Genomic DNA, 10,807 nt, shown 5'->3' on the forward strand with positions numbered 1-10,807 from the left:
GACGTGGTGGTGGTAGGCGTGGTAGGGGTGAGATGCCTATACCGGATGAAATTCTGGTACAGGAGGAAGGAGTTGGTCAGGCCAATGTGGCCGAGCCAGTAGGTTAACAAGCCATGGGCTGCTTTAGCCCGTGAGATGGCCAGAGCATTGAGGGAATCCATGGACATTCTCAAGGCTGAAAATCAAGTCCAGGCCCAAGTAGCTAAAGCAAGACCTTTCTTTCTAAAGAGAGACTTCTTCCGGTTGAATCTGGACGAGTTTTTGGGTGATCCTAAGGAGCCACTGAAGGCCAATGAGTGGCTAGAGCAGATGGTGAAGACGTTTGAGATGCTCGGCATCGAAGATGAAGGTTTGAGGGTGACCTTGACGTCCTTCCAGCTAAAGGAAGACGCGGGTCAGTGGTGGAAGTATGCGCGGGGGCGCATTGGAGGAACTTGGGAAGCCTTTGTTAATGCCTTCCAGGACAAGTATTTACTTGCTACTGTAAGGGAGAAGTTGAGGGATCAATTTTCCCAGCTCAAGCAGTTGAACACGCCAGTGGCTGAGTTTGAGGCCACGTTCACTAGTTTGTCGAGGTTTGCACCAGAGTTAATGGCGACAGAAGAGTGCCGGTGTTTGGAGTTCAAGAAGAAATTGCGGACCGGGCTCATGTTTAGAGTGGCTAGATCCATGATTAGGGATTATGGGCGCCTTGTGGAGGTAGCAACCCATCTTGATACTATCATGCATACGGAAGAGGAGAGGATAAGGGGCTCTAGGAGGAGTTAGGATGGTCAGGGAGACGGTAAAAGGCAGAGGGGTTCTAACCCTCAGCAGTCCCAGGGAGCTCAGCCGAGGTCCACTTTTCCAGTGCTAAGTTTGGGTTTTGGGAAGGGTGACTAGGGAGATTTCACTTGTTTCAAATGTGGATAGTTAGGCTACAAGTCTCCAGCTTGCGCACAGAGGGGAGGAGGGCAGCGAGCAACATCATCTTTGACTCGTTCTCAAGGCCAGAGTCAGGGTAGAGGGCAGCCATCCACTTGTTATCAGTGTGGTCAGGTAGGACACCTGAAGAGATTTTTCCCATAGTTGGGTGGCATACCTGGTGCGTCTAATTCGAGGCAGGCACAGAGTCACCAGCCAGCACAGTCAATATAGGCCTCGAGGGCCAATCAGGGAGCCTTCTCGGCTCAATCCTTGCAGCAGGCCTATGCTCCGAGGGGTGAGTAAGTAGATCAGAGACCTACAGGGTGCGTGTATGTTGTTACCGTGCCAGACCTTGTACCTACTCCATCTGTTGTGAGAGGTACCTTCTTGTTTTGCAACTCAGTTATTAGTGTGTTGATTGATACGGGTGCATCCCATTCCTTTATATCTTTTGCATTTGCATCGGTTTTGGGATTAGAGTTGGCACAGTTAGCATCTCCTATTTGTGTAGAGTCATATATTGGTGGTGAGGTTATTTTGAGATAAGGGTGTCGGGTTTATGATATAGAGGTTGGTAGTCGGCGACTTCTATTTGCATTTGTTTTGTTTAATATGACTAGTTTTGATGTTATCTTGGGTATGGACTGGTTATTGTCATACCGGGCAGTTACAGATTGCTACCAGCAGAGGGTTACTGTATGTACCTTGAGCAGTGATTATTTTTATTTCTTGGAGGACCGGGTGGATAGAGTCTTATCCCTAGTATATGATCCATGTGGACGGAGTGAGCTTAGTTGTCTTCTTGCTAACTTTCAGAGCAATAAGTGTGATGAAGGCCGAGTTGAGTTACCAAGGGTAGTTTGTGAATATCCTAATGTTTTTCCTGAGGACCTTACTAGTTTTCCACCTCATCGAGAGATCGAGTTCTCTATTGATTTAGTGCTTGGTACGGCACCAATTTCTATGGCACCGTATCGGTTTGTCCCTACTGAGTTAAGTGAGTTGAAGGTTCAACTCCAGGAGTTATTAGATAAGGGTTTTATTCACCCTAGTACTTCTCCTTGGGGAGCACTGGCCCTCTTTGCTAAAAAGAAAGATGGAGCCTTGAGACTTTGTATTGATTACCGGAAGTTGAACCGAGTAACCGTTAAGAACAAGTATCCAATGCCACGTATAGATGACCTGTTTGATTAGTTGAAAGGATCTTGTTGTTTCTCTAAGATAAACCTAAGATCAGGTTACCATCAGTTGAGAGTAAGGGAGGAGGATATCTCGAAGACGGTATTCCATACGCGGTATGGCCACTATGAGTTTCTTGTGATGCCTTTTGGGCTAACCAATGCACTGGCTGTATTTATAGACTTGATGAACCAAATCTTTCAAGAGTTCTTAGACCGTTTTGTGGTCATCTTTGTGGATGATATCTTGATTTACTCACCCTCTGAGGAGGAGCACGAGGAACACTTGCGAGTAGTGCTTGAGTTGCTTAGAGCCCATAACCTGTATGTTAAGTTCGGGAAGTGTGAGTTCTGGCTAAAAGAGGTTAAGTTCTTAGGCCATGTGGTATCCGGGGAAGGAGTGACTGTAGATTCATCCAAGATAGAGGCAGTGCAAGATTGGGCACAACCTAAGAATGCCTTCGACATCCGTAGTTTCTTGGGGTTGGCTGGGTATTACCGTCGGTTTGTGAAGGATTTCTCCAAATTAGCTTCACCTTTGACTAGATTGACGAGGAGAGGGGTCAAATTTGTGTGGAGTGAGCCTTGTGAAAAGTCATTCCAAGAACTTAAAGTTAGACTTACCACCGCTACAGTCTTGATTATTCCGGAGACGGGTTTGGACTATTCAGTGTATTATGATGCCTCACGAGAAGGCTTGGGTTGTGTATTGATGCAAGAAGGGAAGGTAATGGCCTATGGCTCACGGCAGTTGAAAACCCACGAGAGGAACTACCCTACTCACGACTTAGAGTTAGCAGCAGTGATATTTGCCTTACAGATTTGGAGGCATTATCTGTATGGTGAGAGATTTGAGGTGTTTTCTGATCATAAGCGTCTGAAGTATCTGTTTACACAGAAGGACTTGAATTTGAGGTAGAGAAAGTGGATGGAGTTCATAGCGAATTATGATTTTGAGTTGCATTACCATCCGGGGAAGGCCGACGTTGTGGCCGATGCCCTGAGTAAGAAGTTGATTGGCAATGTAGCTTATATTGCCATCCGAGAATGAGAAATGTTGGGTACTCTTGGGGAATTTGACTTGTATCTGGGCGAGTTTGTTGAGTCTTCGGCCTTGTTTTCTATAGTTGCTCAACCTACACTTGTGAACCGAGTGTTAGAAGTGCAAAGGGTGACCTTGAAGTAGAATCCCTCCGGGAGAAGATCTCCAATGGAATGGTAGAAAGAGGCTTGACTGTGAATCTCGACCAGAGTATAAGATACCGTGATCATTTGTTTCTACCAGAGTCTTGCTGAGAAGATGTACTCCAAGAGTTTCACCATTCACACCTTGCGGTGCATCCGGGAGGCACAAAGATGTATCATAATCTGAGTCACTAGTTTTGGTGGAGAGGTATGAAGAAGGATGTAGCCATGTTTGTATCGAAGTGTCTTACTTGTTAGCAAGTGAAGGCCAAGCACCAGAGGCCAGCGGGTTTGTTGCAACCCTTGCCTATAGCTAAGTGGAAGTGGGAGCATGTCATGATGGATTTTGTTGTGGGCCTTTCGAGGACTCAATGGGGTAGTGATGCCATTTGGGTGGTAGTTGATCGATTAACCAAGTCGGTGCATTTTATTCCTATGCGTGTAAGCAATTCTGTAGATTACCTTGCCTACTTGTATATTAGGGACATAGTGAGGTTGCACGAGGTCCTTGTGATGATTGTTTTGGATAGAGATCCGCATTTTACAGCTCAGTTATGACAGAGCTTGCAGAGTGCCTTGGGCACTAAGTTGACTTTTAGTACTGCGTACCATCCTCAGATTGACGGACAGTCCAAGCATACTATTCAGATCCTTGAAGATATGATTCGAGGCCGTGTCCTTGACTTCAAAGGGTCATGGAAGAGGCACTTATCCTTAGTGGAGTTTGCCTACAACAACAGTTTCCAGTCGAGTATCAGCATGGCTCCGTTTGAGGCCTTGTATGGCCGACCGTGTAGATTGCCTGTGTGTTGGGCCGAGGTGGGTGATGCACCTTTGTTGGGCCCAGAGTTGGTTTGGGAAATGATGGAGAAAGTGACACTTATCCGTAGGAGGTTGGTTTCAACCCAGAGTCGCCAGAAAAGTTATGCCGACTGTAGGAGGAGACCCTTGTCTTTTGAGGTGGGAGACCATGTGTTCTTGAAAATATCACCTAGGCAGGGCTTGATGAGATTTGGGAAGAATGGGAAGTTATCCCCTCGGTTTATAGGCCCTTTTGAGATCCTTGAGCGGATTGGGGAGGTTGCTTACCATTTGGTGTTACCGCCACAACTTTCCAGGGTACATGACGTGTTTCATATTAGTATGCTTCGGAAGTATGAACCGGATCCATCACACGTGTTAGATTGGACCGACTTGGAGGTAGATGATGATGCCTCGTATCAGGAGAGACCAGTGAGAGTCTTAGATAGACGGGACCAAGTCTTGCGAGGCAAGACAATTCCCTTAGTTAAAGTCTTATGGAACAGTTGAGGAAGCGACTTGGGAACGTGAATTGGAAGTCCGAGAGAGATATTCAGACTTATTTGTTGATGTTCAATTTTGCATCGAGATTTCGATTATGATGATGAAAAGTATATAAACATTGTGTATGTTTTAAATTATGAGAACATTGTACATGTTATGGGCATTTTGGAAGCATTGTATATGCCATGTAAATTTCTTGAAAATTTGAATTTTGGTCAAACATTGTGAATGTTTTGGGAAATGGTAAATTTCATGTTAATATGGGACTTGTGTATTGAGTCAATGAGGATAAATGACCGTAGAATTGGTCATGGTGATTAACTTGTAAGAATAACCTTGTTTTGAATGATCTAAAGTTGATTTTGAACTTAATTTGAAATTTCGAGGATGAAATTCTTTAAGGGGGGGAGGTTATAACGATCCCGATTTTGACTCGACTTTTGTTGTATTCCAGACTCGGGTCTTGTGGTTTGATATTGTTATTTATGTCTTTTCCTCCTTTTACTCTTTGAATTTGAGTTTTGGAATGTCTTGGGCGTGCTTAGAACAAGTTGGTTGCTAGTTGGCCTAGTATGTTATTGCCCAGAATTTTGGTCTTTCGCTCAAGCGGAGTTCGTAAACATTCAGTACTTTGCACGTCTGCAAAAAATACTGGGGAAGTGTTTTTCACGCTCGAGCTGCGTTTCTTACGCTCGAGCGGCGTTTCTTATGCTCGAGCGTTGTTTCTTACGCTCGAGCGGGTAGGCATTCGAGCGGTTTTTCTTGAGCTCGAGCAGTCCGTTTGTTGTTTGCAAAAAATACTACAAGTGTGTGTTTCGCGCTCGAGCGGGTCAAGTTTTTGTGTCTGACACTTGAGCGTCAAACTCTCTGCTTGAGCAAACGGCGCGTCTATCAGATCGTAAAAGTGACATTTTATATCACTTTTTCGGCCCTCTCTCTCTAAAAATTTCCAAAATCCTAAATCCACACACTCTCTCTCTCTCTCTCTAAAATACACACTCTCTCTACATTTTGGCCTAGATCCTTTGATCCCTTCACCCTTGTACCTTTGAGAAAAAGTTAGAGCATCTTAAGATCTACATTTTGATCCGAGTAAAGTCAAGTTTGGGCATCTTTGAGGTTTCTCCATTTCTCCTTTGAGCTTCTACACTTGAGGTAGGGATTTTCTACACTTGTTATGGTTTTTAACTTAGATATTTTGTGGTTGTGTAACAATGGTGGATTTGGGAGTATTTTGAATACAAACCTAGGGTTTGGTTGAAATGTAATAGAGGCGTTTTTGGTGGAAATGGAATAAAAGAATATGGGGTTTGAAAAAGTAATCTTGTGATGTCAAAATAGTTGATTTTGGTACTTGGTTAAGATTTGGGAAAAAAGAGAAATTTGCCCTAGAATGATTATTATATTTATTTTGTATACATAAATGAAATTGATGTTGTAAACATGAAATTGGACAAGTATGGAGATAGATGGTGAAATGGAATAGGTGATATGTCTTGCCTTTGCAAATCTTGATTAAATTATCTGTCTTGAAATTGTATGTCTGTTGGAAATATTTGTATTGGTTGTCATCGAATATGACTATGTATAAATACATTGTATATGTATGTTATTTGAGAGAAAAAAGGGGGTGGACTCTACTATAATTAAGTTGGTTAGAGTGTCCTGGGTGAAAGTCCTAAAATTATACATGGGTGTCGCTCTCGCGGACAAAATATCTGTAAAATGCCAAACTGAAATTACACATGGGTGCCAATTCCCACGGATGAAATATCCATAAAATAGAAAGTTGGAAGTGTTATGTGTTGAGTGTGAAATTTGTTGAACTATTGAGTTGTAGTCTCATTTGGATTAATGAAAGTAATGAAATTGGCTCATGTATTGAGATGAATTGAAAGCAAACGAAATGGAATATGGAATTGATACTTTACGAATGTATGTAAGGGTATGAATGTTTTTAGCCATAGCATTGTTTATGCATACTACTCTTATATTTTTGTTAAATCTCATATATTTGTTAGATTGTTCCTACTGAGCTGTGGCTCAACCTATTTGGAAAAAATCTTTTTCAGGTAATGATGGCATGCCTCCACCAAGGCAATAGCATTGGAGGGATATTCGAGAAGCAAGAGAGCTTCTAGTTTTGTTTCATATTTTGTATAGCCTAGGGCTTTAATTGTAAGGGATAGTCCCGCTTTTGTTGTAACCAAGTCAAGACTTGGAAAGGTGTAAGCCCGAAGGGTATTTATCCATGATTAAATCCTCTTGTATTATTAACTTCATGTAACGAAAGAATTGTTTACTCTGATGGATGTTGTCATTTATATATATTATAGGTTATACCTTTAGTCCTATTTTGAGGGCGTTACACAATTGTTCAAATTTCTCACTTGTGAGTTGTCTGATTTCTAGGTTTGGAGAGGGAATGGGTGCTTTATCTGGAGTTAGTTTTTTAATCTGGCTAGTTAGGGTTCGAATGGTTGCTCTTAAATGTTTTTTCTCATCTCAGAGCTGGTTTAGCTCTTCACTAACCTTTTTGCCTTTGTCCTTGATTTTCTTTAAATTTTTGGAAAGGCCTTCATAATGTGTACACATTTGGAGAGAATTTTGAGAATTTGGCTGAGGATTAGTACTACTGCTTCCTGTTTTCTGGCTAATTGGAACTCCACTAGTAGCAAGAATAGTTGACTGCATCTTGCTCAACGTGTCCAGATAAGCTTTAGCTATTTGGCTAATAAAATAACTAGTTCCTATTTGTGTGCGGGCATATGTATTGACTAACTCAAAATCATAAAATCCCTTAAATTGAGGTACAGAAAAAAATTTAACTAAAGGTTCAACTTCTATCCAGTCATGGTAAATACCAGGCTTGGTTCATTTAGCTACTACATAGAAAGAAAAACTTTTAGACAACGGTTTATTCTGAATTTTTGAAAAATATATACTGAGAGAATTTAAATCTTGATTAAATTATCTGTCTTGAAATTGTATGTCTGTTGGAAATATTTGTATTGGTTGTCATCGAATATGACTATGTATAAATACATTGTATATGTATGTTATTTGAGAGAAGAAAGGGGGTGGACTCTACTATAATTAAGTTGGTTAGAGTGTCCTGGGTGAAAGTCCTAAAATTATACATGGGTGTCGCTCTCGCGGACAAAATATCTGTAAAATGCCAAACTGAAATTACACATGGGTGCCAAACTGAAAGCGGACAAATGTTTGGGTGGGTGGTTAAGGTTGTTCCAAAGTTGTATCTTTTTCTTTAAATTTTCCAAAACCATATCAACAAATGCATTTTTTATTTTTACTATCATATTTGTTGGGTTTAGCTAATAGCACTGTTCCCCATCCTAATTAGATTGCATCTGTTTCTACGACTATATATTCTGATTCTAAGGGAAGTTGTAAGTTGGGTAAATTTCTACAAATGTCTTTAATTTTTCTTACTAAGGCTATATCTTGTTGGTTAAAATATTTTTGTCCTGTAGGTGTAGTCTTGTTATATAGAGGTCCTATTATCTTGCTAAGGTTAGGAATGTACATTCGTGCATAATTTAGAATTCCTAAAAATGATTGAAGTTGTTTTGTATCTTCTAATTTACTTGGGTAGTCTAAAATTTTCTTTACTGTATGAGGTTGTAGTCTGATTTTATCATCTCCTAACTCCATTCCTAAAAATTCTATATGAGGTTTATTTAATACTATTTTTCTTTTACTAATTATTATTCCACTATTTATAAATTCTTCTAATACTATATATAAATGATCTATATGAATATGTTTATCTGGCTAAATACTAATATATCATCTATATATACCAATACAAAACTATATTTATTGAATATACTATCCATTTTATGCTAAAATATGGAAAGGGCATTTTTAAGTCCAAAAGGCATGACTAGCCATTCATAATGTCCTTGTGGGCAACAAAAGGCTGTCCAATGTATGCTTTTCTTTTTTATTTTTATTTGCCAGAAACCTGACTTGCAATCAAATTTGCTAAATATTCTTGTTGTCTGTATTCTATTGATGAATTGATATTTATCTGGTATATTGTATTTATCATCTTCTGTGTTATCATTTAATCTTTCATAATTTATAACCATTATAGCTTTGCCTCTTTTTATCTCTGCATGATTTCTTACCATAAATGCGGCGCTTTTATGTGGACTATTACTAGGTCGAATTACTCCTAAATCTAATAACTCTTTAATTTGTATTCTAGATTCTTCTACATCTGCTGCCGTATGATCTATTTATGCTGATGTAAGCCTATAATCTTTATTTTTTATATCTAAACTAGCTAAGACTTTATTTCTTTCCCAGTATTTAATGGTTGTTCTCCTAAAATTTCTGTTTTTACAGCTAATCTTATTATTTCATCTAAATTATTTTATGTTCTTTTGTATATTGGTTTTTTCTTCAGTTTTCCTATATTTGCAAAAATTAATTCTAAGTTAACAATTTGTTGACAATCTTCTAAATTCCAAGAGTCATATTTTTCTTCTAGTTCAAAATCTTCTAAGTTTTCTAATCCAAAATCTTCTATGTCTAAATTTTCTAAAGAAGTATTTGCTATCTCTTCATTTGGTATATACTTTTGGGCTAGCTCAGGAAAAATATTTCTACGAGGAAATAAAAAACTAGCGGAACGAAATCTACTCCTATGGTACCACCACGCTTCGCATGCAACTCTGATGAATGAGCAATGGTGCTAAGGGCATATGTTGTGGGTGTATAAACTGTTCATTTGAAGAAACTAATGCTACTATCGCTGATAAATATGTCACCTTGTAGACTGAGTATGAAATTAAGGCCTAATATAAAGGGAGGGTTTTGTCGAGCATTCCCAATCCAAACTTAGGATAAAGGGAACCATTCTATATGTTGAGTTTGAGAGCCGATATGATGAAAATTAATTTGTGCTCCGTTAATGCAATGTGTATATGCATGTCTAGTGCCATTGTCTATACTGACTAAACACTATAAGAAAATCAAGATTTAGCAGGATTTTTTATTGTATCAGCCTGAAAAATGCTACTATAGATGGGCTATTGTAGCGATTATTAACTGCAACTAAAACTAAAATTTTTAGCAGCATTTTTTCCCTAAAACGCTGCCATATATTTCTTTTATAGTGACAGTTTGACCTCAAACATTACAAAAAAACCAAGGAAAAGGCCCGCCAAATTGATTTCTGATTTCGCTTCTGATTTCGCGCGAAATCATTTTTTTTTTCTTTTTTTTCTTTTAAACATATCAAAATTTCAGTCCAAAAAAAAAAAACCGTTCTACTCCTTCTCCTTGATTACATGTGCCCTAGTCTATCAACACTTCTTTTGCGAAGTATCAGAGCCTTCGTTCATCCTCCACCGTGGCGTGTTGACGACGGCAAGCTACCACCGTGGTTTGAAGGTTAGTCTACTCTCTCTGTTTCTCTTTCTCTATCCCCCTCTTTCTTCTGTCTCTCAATTTCTCTCTCTACCCCTCTCTCTTTCTTCTACTATCTTTGTTTTTCTTTCTCCCTCACTGTGTTCTTTCTCCCTCATCATCTGTTTCAAATTACACTGCACTTCATGTTCTCTACTCCTTCCATACCAATTAGCAAAACCCTTTCACTCTGCTTTGTTCGATTTAGGTCAGTTATCTACTGTCATTTCCCAAACACTATAACCATTAAACAATCATGAAGATGAAGAATCCCATAAAAACATAAAGCATCTTCAGACAAGTTTGGGTCCATGGAATTCATTGTTAAGATCTCCAAAACTTCTCTACTTTGAAGGATTTCATCAACATCTTGAATGATTTTGATTTGGGAAAATAATTTATAAAATAGATATTTTAACATGTTTTGCATTCTAAATATGATATTCACACACACACATATATTTGATCATATATGATATTCATATTTTAACCAATGTAATTAGTGAAGTGAATGGATTATTGTTGATACTACAGAGTAAAATCTCATGCTTGAGGAATCATTATGTATGCTAGATATTTGATAAAATGCCACAAGGGATAAATGGCAAGATTGGCTACAAACGGCTCACAAGATTCAAAAGTACGGTGACTTTTACTTTGGAAGACAATATGAATTCCACCGAAAAATGCTTACTATAGTAACTAATTTTAGTTACTCCACTAGTTTATTGTGAAAACTTCAATTTTATAAATAAAGTTGGAGGAACTTTATTATAGCATTCCATTAGGAGTCT

This window comes from Camellia sinensis, chromosome 5 (genome assembly GCF_055761805.1).
Source record: "Camellia sinensis isolate YWXY chromosome 5, ASM5576180v1, whole genome shotgun sequence".
In the NCBI taxonomy this organism is placed as follows: domain Eukaryota; kingdom Viridiplantae; phylum Streptophyta; class Magnoliopsida; order Ericales; family Theaceae; genus Camellia; species Camellia sinensis.